General features: G+C 41.5%; 1 pseudogene; it reads right to left on the bottom strand.

Annotated features, from left to right (window-relative positions):
* Positions 1-654: 654 nt before the first annotated feature.
* On the bottom strand, positions 655-2,473 carry LOC119524255 (annotated as a pseudogene).
* Between the last annotated feature and the right edge of the window lie 3,753 nt (positions 2,474-6,226).

A 6,226-nucleotide genomic window follows, 5' to 3' on the forward strand; every position in this document is an offset into this window, starting at 1 on the left:
CTGCAGACTCAGCCCTATAGTCAATGGGCTCTAGGTCAGAAAACTAGCTCAGGTTTAGAAATTGGGCAGGGAATCATGAATTTTATTGGGGTGACTACCCTTAGTGGCCCAGTCATTCATCCTTGATTTTTTTTTAAAGATCAGATTTATTTGGAGAAAACAAAAAACGCACAACTCAAAGAATGGGGATTATACATCTCAAGACATCTCCCAGGTATTAAGTCTACAGATTACAAATCATTTTCATAGAAGATATTTTTGTATAAATTTTACATGTATTCAGGAGCAGGGCATAAATCAATCCCTGTTTCTGTTTTAACAGGGTAGGGGAATGGGAAGGAACAGTTTTGGATAAAACTATTTGGAAGAAGGGTAGACATGAAGAGGGCAAACCCTACCTGTTCATCATCTACAGCAAATGGTTAAAAAAAACAAACCAAAAACATTTCACCCTTGGGTATCTTTCTCTAAAAGCCCGCTTCCTGGCTACTAGTCAATCCATGCCAATTATTTAAAATGAATTCACTTGGAATATCTGTTATGTCTACTGGATAAATGATGTGTTTTATCTTATCTTCCCTGGATAGAGGTTTGATTTGCTTTTGAGTGTTCCAGGATGGAGTGAGACTAGGAGAAAGCACAGGATGTAGAGGTTTATTCGGTGTATTCTTCCCTGTCATTTTCATCTTCATCAATTGAGAGAGCAACATACTTGCTTGCAGAACTGAACTGGATTTTCTTCAGTTTCCTTTGGCTCAGGTGCAGATCTTGATCCTTTTTGCCATCTTTCCTATCAGATTCCTTCCAGTGGTCTTTGCTCCCTCCATCTCCTGCACCGTGGATGAAGTTCTCACTTTGGCCTTTTGGGACACTCGTCCCATCTACTTTGTTTTCATCTTTTCTTGCTGGTCCTTCCTCAGATGCTTGAGCAGAAGCTACTTTTCCACCACTTGTAGGACACTGCTGCTCTGTTTCTGAGCTTTGAGGTCAAGCAGGAAGATTAGAACTTCACTTCACCCAAGCATTCTCCTTTGGTGGAGGGTCTGGCATTACCTTTAGAGGCTGATCAGATTTGGGAGGCTTAGAATTTGGAGAGTGACAGTCTTCCTTACTAAGTCTTTCATTTTCCAGAGACTTCTCACTTTCTCTCCTTCGTGCATACTGATCTGACTTACTTCTGCCTTATGCGGCGGAGGTCCCAGTCTGTGATGACTCACTTCCTGTCCTCGACCGTTCCCGTTCCTGAGTTTCTTCACTTCGCCAACTTGGGTGTCTTTCCCGAGGCTGTAGTTCTAGTTTTGGCTCATCCAGCTGATGCTGCAATTTCTCTTGTTCCTTCTGTAGCCATTCTTCTGCTTCCCGTTCTCTAGCAGCCATGTCAACAGATTGCCCTTCCAAAGATGGAAGCTCATTGACTGGACTGGGAAGTGCTGGCAGAGGAATCATCTTCCTTAGGAGTACTCCAAGACTTTAGATTCAGTTTGAGTCTTTGGAGAGAACCTCTATCATCATGCCTATAATCATCTCAAGAGTAATCATCTCTGGAGATCCATGACTGATCATCCCATCTGTGGTATTGGTCTTCATAAAGGTCCCCGCCTCCTCTGTAGTCATCATCCCTGTGGTTCTCACTACCAAATGCTCTTCTGCCACTGCCTATCCTGGAGTCATAGCCCGTATCATAGTCTCTGCTGCCTCCGTCATCATAGCGATACCAGCCTCCATATCGATCCATATCCTTGCATGGGCTGTCACGATAACCGTCACGATAACCGTCACGATATCCCTCACGATACCCAACTGACTCACAACAATCACAATACTTGTCTCCAAAACTATCATCACCTCTTCTAGGTGGGTAGTCATCAAAGCTGTCTGTTGCAGGATGGGCCCCCCAGTCTGTACCAGTTTTGTCAGAATCCCAATTTCTATCTTAGCCAAAAGAATGATCATCCCTGTCTTTATCCTGTGCTTGATCAGCAACATCCATTCAAATTCTCCAGTTACCTGGAGACTCTTCACTCAGGGTACTGAACAGGGAATCCAGGTCCTCAGATTCAGCATAACCAGAATCTTTTAACCTCTCTGGATTGCTGGGTTCACGTGGTAAATGCATTGCATTGATATTCAATCTTCCAAAGAATTCCTTAATGGAGTTGTCTGTCACATTGTAGGGGCAGGTTCCCTAGAAAAGTATTACAGAGTGGAGGTCTGGGAAGATGGCTCCGTTTGATATTGGGTTCCTGAGCAGCCCATGGAGCAGTGGGAAGGTTGGAACAGTCAACTGGAGGTGTCATCATTACTATGCCACGTGGTTCAAACATTTCCTTCCAGGTAGTCTGTTTCATCAGCCCAGCTGACTGGCTTGGAAACATGGGTGCTTCCTCCACCAGTCCCTCCATTCTCAGCCAGGGAGTCTGTTAGGGAGATAGTCTTCCCCCCTTTTTTCCTTCTTTTTCACTGAGGCCACCATGTTGGCAGAGGGAGAGAGAACGCAAAGGTCATCCTTGATTTTTCCTCCTGGTACAAGTGGAATAGTACCCTTGTTCTTTGCCGATCCAGTTTGCCTGTAATGATCTTATGTCCTTTTGACCATCTGTATCATACACTCTTATGGGTCAGACCCCCTTGGCTGCCACTCTGACCTTGTCAGTCTTTACGGTAATTGTGACATTGTGGCTTCTGGCTTCTATAGTTTTAGAATCTTCTCAGACACATTCCTATCACCAAGCCTAGCACTGTGACCACCTCTGTTTTGTTTTACTAAAATTGATGAAATGCAATATACCAGAAATGGGTTGGCTTTTACAGCACATGGGAAGGCACATGGGAGCATCTGCTGGTCCTTCTCTCCCGGGTTTCGTTACTTTCAGCTTCTGGCTGCTCCGTCTCTCAGCTTCTTTGGCTTCTTTCTCTCAGCTTCTTGTGGGCTTTTTTTTCTGTCTTCTCTCTGTCTTTTACCTTATTACAAAGGACTTTGGTAAGAGGATTAAGACCCACCCTGAATGCTTTGGGTCACATCTTGAGTTAAGATCCTACTCACCAAAAGATCCTACTTACAATGGGTCCACATAGGAATGGATTAGCTTTAAGAACATGATATTTTCTGGGATACATACAGCTTCAAAACATCACAACATTTCTACCATCAGCCATAGTCTCCCTTGGGAAAGGCATTGCCACTGACCAGGGAGTCCTCTGTGGCTGAGGCCAACCCCAAAGGCACTATCGGCTGGAGCCTGGGTGCTGGCACACTTCATGTAGCTGGGCAGCCAATGCTTCCTCAAAGGGGGATCTGGGTAGTACAACTTCATGTCTACCACATCTCTCCATCATCCTGGTCACCTCAATTTGTGAACCTTCTCATTAATCAAAAGATTCATATCAGAGCACGCTATTGCTCCAGGGATTCTGCAACTAGCACACAGTGAACTAGGACTGGCACCTCCTTTGAGCAGGATTCACTACATGGTTTATGCCCTCAAGATATCATTTCCTTTAGTTTTTTCCCCAACCATCTCGCAATATGCAAATCTGTGAAGCTGCTGTAGGAGAAGAGAAGGTAAATAGCAGTTATTGGAGGAGAACCCAGTGTGAAGAATGTGAAGAATGTGGATATTGGGTTTAGGATGAGACTTGTGGGAATCTCTGCCTGCCACTTATTTGCTATGTGCCCAGCACATAGTGGGTTGTCCATAAACGTTGGTGAAAATGATTTTGAAGCAATTTGAAATTATTTAATTCTCTCTCTCTGTAGAATGGGTGTAATAAATACCTACTACACAGGCTTATGTTGAGATGATATCAAATACCATAATTATGGAAAGTTGTTGTTGTTCACTGCTGTATCCCCAGCTCCAAGAACAGTATCTGGCACTTGGGTAGCACTCATATTTGAAAGGATGAATGCATGAATGAATCAATGAATTTGATGCTCAAGAAACCGTCATCTTTGTGGTTAGTAGGCACTAAAGACTTCACACATAGAACTCATGTAATCCTTGCAAGAATCCTATGAGGCAGGTATTACTATCACCATTTTACATATGAGAAAGCTGAGGCACAGAAATGGTAAATCATGTCACCGGTAAGTAGGTGAGCTGGAACTGGAGCCCAGATCTCTGTGATTTGAAAACCCTGTGCTCTTTCCACCATGCAACTTACTGTTTTCTATCATCTATAGCATCATACTGAAGTAACAACTAGGTGGTGGGTTTTCTGATAGAAGGAAGAGAGATAGTCAGCCTTTTCAGAGTAGAGCACCTCTCCCTTTTAGAGGCTGAGGCTACTGCTGACAATTTGATCATTCTTTAGGATCTGTTAAGAATAGATGCCTTGCCCTCCAGGATCAATCCCTCTCCCTTCGTTTCAAAAAGCAGTCTCCCTAGATGTAGACTTTTGACAATGGGGCAAGCATCAGTAGAAGGCTAAGGAAGAGTGGAAGAAGAAATTGTAGCAGTAAAGATATGAAAAAGCACCCACATGAGCCACCAGCTGGTAGCTTGATGACTGCATTGTGTTGGTGAAATTGGTGGAATTGGGGTAATCCCTTTTGGAGGTCCCATACTCAATCCACTAAAATACCTTCCAATAGAAGAATGATTTCAAGAAAACCAAAGAACCAGTTTGGGGCTGTCTGAGTCCTCAGAAGCCTAAATCCAGCAAACTGGCTGATTCTCTTTCTGACCAAGAGAAACTAGGCCACAGTTAGTCTTGCCCAGGGCTCTTGAATGTATAGTCAGCCCTGGATCTTCATCTTTAATCTAGGGACCAGGCTCTCGTGTGCTTTTTAAAGTGTGAAAATCATATTATATAATACTCATTTTAGTGTTGGCTCACAGCTGAGATCAAACCTTGACTGATGAATGAAACTTTCAAATCCAAAGGCAATAGCTAAGTATTAATATCCGTGAACTGGTAGCAGTATGAAAGCACACATGTTAGGAGAGAGTGTAAGGAGCTTTAAAAACAAGCATTTTCTGCTCATTTTAGCTTTCCAGCAGTGTAAGAAGACTCGCCAGCTCTACAGTTCCTTTCTTAAGGAATAACGACAATGGGTCAGTTAGAGGTGGAGGTATTTGTGATATGTTTCACTTTCTCCCCTGAGTATTCACTTTCTCCAGTGGCTACTGTCAGATCATTACCTCACTATCTACAAATTTTATTCATCATCATCATCATCATCATCATCATCATCATAGAACATGATCATACCCCAGACTGAATATTTCCCCCTTCAAACCCATTTTCTTCAGGATCTCTTGTCTAAACCATTTCAAAATTCCTCACTCTCATAGTTAACTGCCTTAATTCACTGAAAATCAAGTGATATTACATTCTTTAGTTCTACTGTATGTCTCCTTTCTTCAATTCTAACTCTCACAAAGAAGGAGGATATTTCTGTGACATCCAAGAGCAAATCCAGTTGCCTCTACCTTCAAAATATATCCAGAATGGTGTGTGTCTCTCTCCCTCTCCCTCTCCTTTATATAATGTGTAATGTGTGTGTGTATGCATGTGTGTGAATGTGTGTGTATATACATATATATATAAAATGTATGCAAATGGTTATAGCATTTATGATTATATAGTGTATGTATAAGATTTTACAAAATATGTATGATTATATATATAGCATTGTATATGATTTTTTTTTTCTTTTTAAACTTTTTATTTTGAAATAATTTCAAACTTACTGGGAAGTTGCAAAAATAATACAAACCCATTCAGAGGACTCCAACATACCCCCATCCTGCTAGATGCCCAGATCCACCATTTTAATATTCTGCTATCTTTACCATATCTTTCCTTCTTCCTTCCTTTCTTTCTTTCTTTTCTTTTCTTTCTTTCTTTCTTTCTTTCCTTCTTTCCTTCTTTCTTACCTAACATGTATCTATCTTCTGAACATTTGAGTGCATGTTGCACACATCATAACATCATAACCCATGTACATTTCCAATGAACAAGAATATTCACATATGCAATCACCTTAAGTGCACTTACCAAGTTCAACAAATTTGACATTGGTATAAAGCTTACATTCTATATTTCAATTTTCCTTATGTCCCAATATTGTCCTTTTGAGACTATATATATATATATATATATATATATATATATATATATATACACACATATATAAAATCTCTCACATGGACCACAGCCAATCCAGCCAATTGCCTCCTAACTAGTCCTCTCTGGGCACTCTAACTGGGCAGTCTTGCTC

The sequence above is a fragment of the Choloepus didactylus genome, chromosome Y (assembly GCF_015220235.1).
Source record: "Choloepus didactylus isolate mChoDid1 chromosome Y, mChoDid1.pri, whole genome shotgun sequence".
NCBI classification, from domain to species: domain Eukaryota; kingdom Metazoa; phylum Chordata; class Mammalia; order Pilosa; family Megalonychidae; genus Choloepus; species Choloepus didactylus.